Consider the following 8,662-nt stretch of genomic DNA (forward strand, 5'->3'; position numbering starts at 1 on the left):
TTCCAGTCTATAGCTAAAACTGACCTTGTGGTCAAGTGCCTTTCCTGCAGTGGCAAGGCAAGTCTCATAAATATGTATCCATATATATTCACAGTAGTATTATTGTGATTAGGTGCAATCAAGTCAGTACCAACTCATAGCATTCATATGCACAACAGAAGGAAAAAATGCCCTGTCAAAGCCATTGTTACACTTGAGCCCATTGTTATTGCCACTGTGCCATTCCGTCTTGTTGACCCTCCACTTTACCAAGCAAAATGTCCTTCTCCAGTGACTGGCCCCTTCTGATAATATGTCCAAAATATAAGAGATGAAGTCTGGGCATTCTGGCTTCTAATTAGCATTCTCATTGCACTTCTTCCAACACAGGTTTATTGGTTCTTCTGGCAGTCTGTTGCACTTTTAATATTCTCCTCCAACACCATGATAATAAAGTATGTATTAATGAAGTTTAAAGGCCACATACTTCAGTATGGATATCACCTCAATGTAAAGAAAACAAAAATCTTACAAATGGACCAATAAAGACTATCATGATAGATGGAGAAAAGTTTGAAGATGTTAAATACTTCATTTTGTTTTAATCCACCATAAACACTCATGGAAACAACAGTTAAGAAATCCAACAATTAAGATGTTAAAGAGCAAATATATCAATTTGTGGACTAAGTTGTGCCTTACCCAAGGCATGGTATTTTCAATTATCTCATGTGCATGAGAACATTGGAAAATTTATAAGGAAGACCATAGATGAATTGATATATTTGAGTTGTGGTGTTGGAGAAGGGTATTAAAAGTACCATGGACTGCCAGAAGAACAAATAAACCCATACGGGAAAAAGTACAGCCAAAATTCTCCTGAGAGACGAGGATGACAAGACTTTGTTTCTAATACTTCAGACATACTGTCAGGATGGAGCAGTCCCTGGAGAAGGATACCATGGTTGGTAAAATAGAACATCATAATAAAAGAGGAAAATCACCAAGGAGATAGATAATCTGTCATTCCATGGCCTTTTGGAATCCGGCTCGAGCCTCTGGAAGTTCTCTGTCAATGTATGCCTGTAGCCATTTCTGTATCACCTTTAGTAAAACTTTACTCACATGAGATATCAAAGAGATTGTCCAATTATTTCTGCATTCTGTTGGGCCACATCTCTTTGGAATGGACACAAATACAGATCTTTTCCAATCAGTTGGCCAGATAGCTGTCTTCCAAATTTCTTGACAGACATGAGTGAGTGCTTCTTGTGTCGCCTCACTTTTTTAATAATTTCAATTTTGATTCCATCAATTCCTGGTGCCTTGTTCTTTGCCAATTCCTTCAATGCACCTTGGACTTCCTCCTTCAGTATTATTGGCTCTTGATCATAGTCTCCATCTTGAAATGGTTGAACATCAACCATTTTCTTTTGGTGACCCTGCTGGTATTTAAAATACTGGTGGCATAGGTTCCAGAATCACAAGTAACTCACTAGCCACCACAGTACAACAAACTGACAGATGAATGGTGCCAGTTTACAATACACACCTAAAATGTGAAGCCATACAAAATTTGAATGTAAAAATACTCAAGAATATATGACATATGCACTATACATTTCTCAAGCTGAAAGAGCTGAAGAAAAACTTCACATTTTGAGTTTCAATTTTGAAGGATTGTCTGGGCAAAAGAATGAGTGTTTCAGGAAGTCTCAAAAGAAGATGGAAAGAATCCACAGAGTCATTTTACCAAAATAATTAGTCAATATTCTCCTATTTCAGGAGGTAAAATATGATCAAGAAATAATGGCATTGTAGGAAGAGGTCCAAGATGCATTGAAGGCATAGTCAAAAAAGACAAAGAAAAAGGCTCTAGGAAATGACAAAATACTATTTAAGATATTTCAGCAGATGGGTACAACACTGGAAATACTCCTTTGTTAATGTGAAGAAATATGGAAGACAGCCACCCGCCCAACTGAAAGAGGCCCATACTTGTGTCCGTTGTAAAGAAAGGTTATCCAACATTGTATGGAGACATATATATATTTAATATCATGCGCAATTAAAATCTTGCTGAAGGTAATTTTTAAATGATTGCAGCAGTATATCAGCAGAAAGCCAGCAGCAATTCAAGCTAGAGTCAGAAAGGACATGAAATGAGGGATATAATTCCTGATGTCAGATAAATCTTGAATGTAGGTTAAGAATGCAAAAATATGTGCTTACCTGTGTAAATGCAGAAAAATACTGAAGTTTTCAAGGATTTGAAATGGGTGAACATTGACCAATTATTTTTGTAAAGTGACTGTGGATTCTTTTCACTACCTACTCCATAGGAGATAAGTGTTGTAGTCAGCTTCCTTTAGAAGTTGCATTCTTGTAAATACTGTATCACAGTTCTACTCTACCTATATGGTTGCTATAAGTCAGAATAAGTCAAAATCCACTCCATCCACTCAACATCAGTGAGAATGGTTTTGTTTTTGTGTTACAAACGGAAATATGGGATCAATTTGGCTCTGTAAGAGAGCACTGGACTGAGAACCACAAAGTCAGCAGTTCTAGCCCACCAAATCCTCTGAGGGAGAAGGATGAGGATCACTAAGAGACAGAACTGACTGGCACTTAAAAACAGCAATAATGGAAAGATACTATACCAACACTGTATGGATAATAAACAAAAATTATACCAGGATCTACAAACATTACAAACATTTAAAAGTATTACTAACATTAGAAAAACAGGAAATTTTAGATAAGCTGAACAAATGTTTTGAAAAGCACAACTTCATTAAACCAATGCAAGAATGAACAAAATGTATCAGTTCACCTGTAACACTTATAAGAAATTACACAGGTAACTAAAAAATATAGCCATAAAAGAAACTCCTGATCTAAATAGCTTACTCTATGAATTTTAGAAAATTTTACAGGAATCTGAAATGTTTGTATGTATTAGGATTTAATGAACAAAAGTCTGAAATTTATTTTCTGAGGCTTATATATACTTAATCACAATACCTGACAAGATTATTACAAGAAAAAAATTGAGAGTTTCAAATTAGGGGGAAAAAACTTATTTGAACAATTCACACTGATTATTTAGAAATCAATTATATATATATAAAACAAACCATGAAAGAGAAGAATATCTTTCTATTTTTTGGCTTAAGCAGATTTCTTAATCAAGATTCATGTATTTTAAAAGATACTATTGTTGTTGTTGTTAGGTGCCATCGAGTTAGTTCAAACTAATGGTGATATTATGCACAACAGAACAAAACACTTCTCCAATCTCACAATAATTGCTATGCTTCAGCCTGTAGCTTCTACCACGGTGCTAATTGATCTCATTGATGGTCTTTCTCCAGTTTACCAAGCATGATGTCATTCTGCAAGGACTGGTTCCTCCTGATCATATGCCTGAAGTTTGAGGGACAATGTGTGATCATACTGGCTTCTAAGGAACAGTCTAGTGCTGTTTCTTCCAAAACAGATTTGTTTGCTCTTCTGGAAGTCCATGGTACTTTTAATATTCTCCTCCAACACCACAACTCAAATACATCAATTCTTCTTTGGTCTTCCTTATCCATTGCTCAACTTTGACATGCATATGAGGATATAGAAAATACAATGGCTTGGGTTAGGTGCACGTTACTTCTCAAACTGAGATATTTGCTTATGAACACATTAAAGAGATTGTGTGCAGCAGATTTGCCTAATACAATATGTTCTCTGATTTCTTGGCTGCTACTTCCATGGGTGTTCATGGTGGATCCAAGCAAAATGAATTTTTGACAACTTAAATATTATCTCCATTTATCATAATATTGTTTATTGGTCCAGTGGTCAGAATATTTGTTTTCCTTGCATGAAATGCAAACCATATTAAAGACTATAGTCTTTAATCTTCATCGGAAGCATTTTAGGTCCTCTTTAATTTCAACAAGGAAGATTGTGTCATCTGTATATCATAGGTTGTTAACAATTCCTCCTCTAATCCTGGCTCCACTTTCTTCTTCATATAATCCAGTTTCTCGTGTTATTTGCTCAGCATACCGATTGAGTAAGTATGATTAAAAGAATAAAACACTGCACATACCTTTTCCATTTATAAACCATTCAGTGTTCCCTTTTTCTGTTTGAAAAATCGCTTTTTGGTCTATCTACATGTTTGCCATAAATAAGTGTTCCAAAACACTCATCCTCTGCAAGGTTGCCCATAATTTGTCATGATCCACACAGTTGAAGCCATTTACATAGTCAATATAGCACAGATAGGCATCTTTCTGGTATTATAACTTTTCAGCCAAGATCCATCTGACATCAGCTTTTTTATATCCCTTTTTCTATGTTCTCATCTGAGTCTTCCTTGAACCTGTGGCAGTTCCCAGTTTTTATACTTTTGCAGACATTTTTAAAAATATATATATTTAGTAAAATTTACTTGCATGTGATATTAATGACATTGTCCTATGAATTTTGCATTCTATTGAGTCACCTCTCTTTGGAATGGACAAAAATATGTTTCTCTTCTAATCAGTAGGCCTGTTAGTTCACTTCCAAATTCTTGGTGTGAGTACCTCCCCATAGATTGAGAAAGGATATTTGTGATTCAAATTATCAGTTAAGAAGCCTTATGTTGTTGTTGTTGTTGTTATGTGCCGTGGAGTCGGTTCCGACTCATAGCGACCCTGCACAGGGTTTCCGAGGCTGTTAATCTTTACGGGAGCAGAACGCCTCATCTTTCTCCCGCGGAACCGCTGGTAGTTTCGAACTGCTGACCTTATGGTTCGCAGCCCGATTCGTAACCACTACGCTACCAGAGCTCCTTAAGCCTTATATGAACATATAAATATTCCTATATGCAAGGGTGAGTCAAAAATTATCCACACTTTGTTACATTAAAACTTCTGTTGGCTACATTGTCTTATAAGCAGTTTCTGTTCAAGGTCACTGTTGTACACGTGTGAACATGTACATCTGCAAACAAAGTTTTGACCAATACTTGAAGGAAGGTAAAAGTCTCCAAAATAAATATTGCTACTGGTGACAATACATGGATTTATCACTATGAGTCTGAGAGTAAATGGCAGAGTATGGAATGGAAACATCCTTAATCACCAACCTAGAAAACATTGGAGTCAGCCATCAGGTGGAAAATCGATGCTTAGTTTTTTAGGATTCTTAAGATTCAGTATTGGAACACTATCAGGAAATATGTCAACAATCAATTGTCTCATTGCAGTGAGATATTCACTGAAGAGTCAAAGCCTACAATTCTGATTAAAGGTGTTGGTGTTGTTGTTAAGTACCGTGGATTCAGTTCCGACTCATAGTGACCCTGCACAGGGATTCCAAGGCTGTAAATCTTTATGGGAGCAAAAAAGTCCCATCTTTCTCCTGCGGAATGGCTGGTAGTTTCTAACTAGTGGCCTTGAGGTTAGCAGTCTGATTAGTAAACACTAATCAGAGCTCCTACTGATTAAAGGTAGAGGACTGCTATCTAAGGGTGCTGTGATCTTACATGATAATGAATGTCTGCACACCTCTGCTTACACTGTTGACACTGCAGAAATCATCATTTTGAACTGTTAAAGCATTCTTCTTATAGTCCTGATGTTGCTCCATCAAACTTTTCATCTGTTTGGTCCCCTTAAAGTAGCCTTAGAAGACAAAGATTCATCTCTGAGGAAGAAGTGACTCACAGCTCAGCCTAAGATATTGTTTTAAATAAGAGAGATGGACAAGGTGTGTTGAAAAGCAAGGAGATAATGTTTAAAAAATTATGTATTTGGTTTTTTCTAAAAGTTGACTAAAATAACTTGTACAACCATAGTAAAGATAATTTTTGACTCACCTTTGTATTAAGAAAAAAAGTCAACCAAGTTTGGAAAAAGTGTCCTTGTGCAATTCACAAAACTAGATGCTCTACTGTTCAACAAACTAGTATACAAATTGATTCAGATCCTTCCTAGTCAGAAAAGAAATGAGAAACAAATACACACTCATCAGAAATGTTATAAATAAAATTATTTACATTATTTTTAGATAATAAAGATCTAAGGCACTCTGGTAATGTAGTAGTTACGAATCAGACTGCAAACCTTAAGGTCAGCAGTTCAAAACTACCAGTTGTTCCACAAGAGAAAGATGAGCCTTTCTGCTCCCGTAAAGATTTACAACCTCAGAAACCCTGTACAGGGTTGCTATGAGTCAGAACTGACTCCACGGCACATAACCACCACCACCACCACCACCACCAAGTAACTCAAATCCACATATATTTCTGTAGTAGTAAAAATTTGTTTAACTAGTTTGGAAAGATATTTGATAACACCTTCCTGGTATGGCACTCTAGGGTAAGCACTTGACTGTTAACCACAAGGTGGGAATTCAAACCCATCAGCTGCTCTTTAGAAATCCTATACAAGATCACAATGAGTCAGAACTGACTCAATGGCTCTTAACAACAATAGCAAAATTTGTCAGGAGTCCTGGAGTGGTGCAGTAGAATAAGCATAAGATTGCTAACCATAAAGACCAGCAGTTCAAACCCACCTGCCACTTCTCAGAAGCCCTGCACATGGTCACTCTGAGTCATAACTGACTAGACGACATTTAACAAAATTTGCCATGTTCTGGTCCTTATTTGGATTTTTATGCCACTTTCCTATAATTTCATTTATGGTTTTGATTCTTTCTCTGCCAACTATTCACCAGACACTTAAAATATCTGTTCAAGAACTACTGACAAAAAAATTCTTCATAAAACATTACTTTTATTTGTTCAGCAGAAGACATCCCCCTTCTCATTTGCTCAAAAGTTTTTAAAAATGCTTTTCCAACAAAGTCATGACTAACGCCATTATTTTGATGTGCAAATAGCTAACATCTGTGACTCTGGGGGAGGGAGAATGATAAAACATGTTTCTGAGAGAAATTCACCAATATACTATTAAAGTTTTTTTCATACTAATACTTTCAGTTAGAAAATAATTAGTTTTAATTATTTTTTCAACTTTTGTCAGAAAAGAAAGAAGACATTAACCCTGCTTGTTTATTGTTCTCTTTTGCCAATGATGAAGACTAGCATTCAGCAAGTGAATATTGATTTATTTGGAATTATCAAGTTTTCTGTTTGTTTGTTTGTTTTGGCCAAATTTTTTATGTATTCTTTAGTTGTTTAACACACACTTAAATGGTCTTAATGAGGGGAGTAGGGAAAGGGAGGCTCTTGCAGAATCCCAAGGAAATGTCAGAAAGGCAATATATGGCCAGCATTATCCTTTTATTTTGGGTTAATGGGTGAATAACACTTTCCTTATTTAAGCATGTATCCCAGGTTTTGCACACAGAGAACACTGAGATTTCAGATTGAAGACATTCTGAAATCTTAAGAGTAACAAATTTCTAATATCTAGCTTGTTTATATAGGCAGAATGATTCATCTCTTCATTTTAGATGGCTAGATGTTTGTGGAACATCTTAATATGCTTGTCTCATTTACTGGGAAAAATCAAAAAGGAAGTGGCCTTCGGGGACACTTAAGAGAATTGCAACAATAGTATACAAGTCAAGTCTTACACATTTAACATTTGCTTATTGAAAACAATGTCATAAAATCAAACAAAATTAAACAAGTTTTACTTTTCCTCACAAGAAACATAAAAATTATGGAGTACTTAACAGGATTTTTTTTTTTTTTTTTTTAAAGTAACACAATTTTTCCTTTTAAGAGTCCTCGGGTAGTTATGACAGAATAGGTTCCACTTTGTATTTGTTCCTTTGAACAGGGATTTTGGTCCAAAGTTTTGTTTGTTTTTAGTATCTGCTTCTGCCTCCCTTTCTATCATATTGGCTTCCTCCACAACAACCACCTCTTGGTGCTCCGCGGCTTGAACTACTATAGGAATCATGTAGAGGAAGGTACCCCCTTTCCATAGAAGGAGAAATTCCTCTTTCTTGTCTGCCAACCCGACCACGACCATTGAAGTAGCGATCACTTAAACATTCACCACTTCCACCGTATCCGTCTCGTGAGTGGTTGTACCAGTGACTGCTTCCGCCATAAGATGGCGAGGACCCTCGTGAAGGTGGAGCACTATGTGAGTTACCGTAGCTCTCATAGGAATCTCTGTAGGAGCTTCCACTTAGATGGTCTGAATAGTCACGATCACGGCCATAGCCATCTCTATCACTATAGCATCTGGATAGATAGTCATCACGTGAACTGGAATGGCCATAATCATGATATGTATAATCTCTTGGTGGTGGTGCATAATCTCTTGTATCATGAGAATTTGGGTAATCTATGCTTGAATAGCTGTCTTTAATGGAATAGTCATCATCTCTTGGTGACAGATACACATCTCTATGAGAGGGCAGGCGTTCCCTTCTTGGTGGTCCTCCATAACTATATGCTCCACATAATACAGGAGCTCTGCCTCCCATTCCACTGCTACTGCAAACTGGTCCTGAAGGAGCTGATTTTTTAGGAGAAGGACGACCAATTTACTTCATTCTTTTCATTGGAAGTGGTCCCCTGGAAGAACGTATGTTAAAATTCATGGAATAGCCACCATCATACATGTGTCCTCCATGTGAAGACAGTCCCCTGGTTCCTCCACTGCCTTCTCTTCCATATCTAAGGCCTCTTTGTGGGTCTCTGATTATT

General features: G+C 36.6%; 1 pseudogene; it reads right to left on the reverse strand.

The window, feature by feature from the left end:
* Positions 1-7,809: 7,809 nt before the first annotated feature.
* Positions 7,810-8,637, reverse strand: LOC102816709 (annotated as a pseudogene).
* Positions 8,638-8,662: the final 25 nt, after the last annotated feature.

The sequence above is a fragment of the Chrysochloris asiatica genome, unplaced genomic scaffold, assembly GCF_000296735.1.
Source record: "Chrysochloris asiatica unplaced genomic scaffold, ChrAsi1.0 scaffold00371, whole genome shotgun sequence".
Classification (NCBI taxonomy): Eukaryota; Metazoa; Chordata; class Mammalia; order Afrosoricida; family Chrysochloridae; genus Chrysochloris; species Chrysochloris asiatica.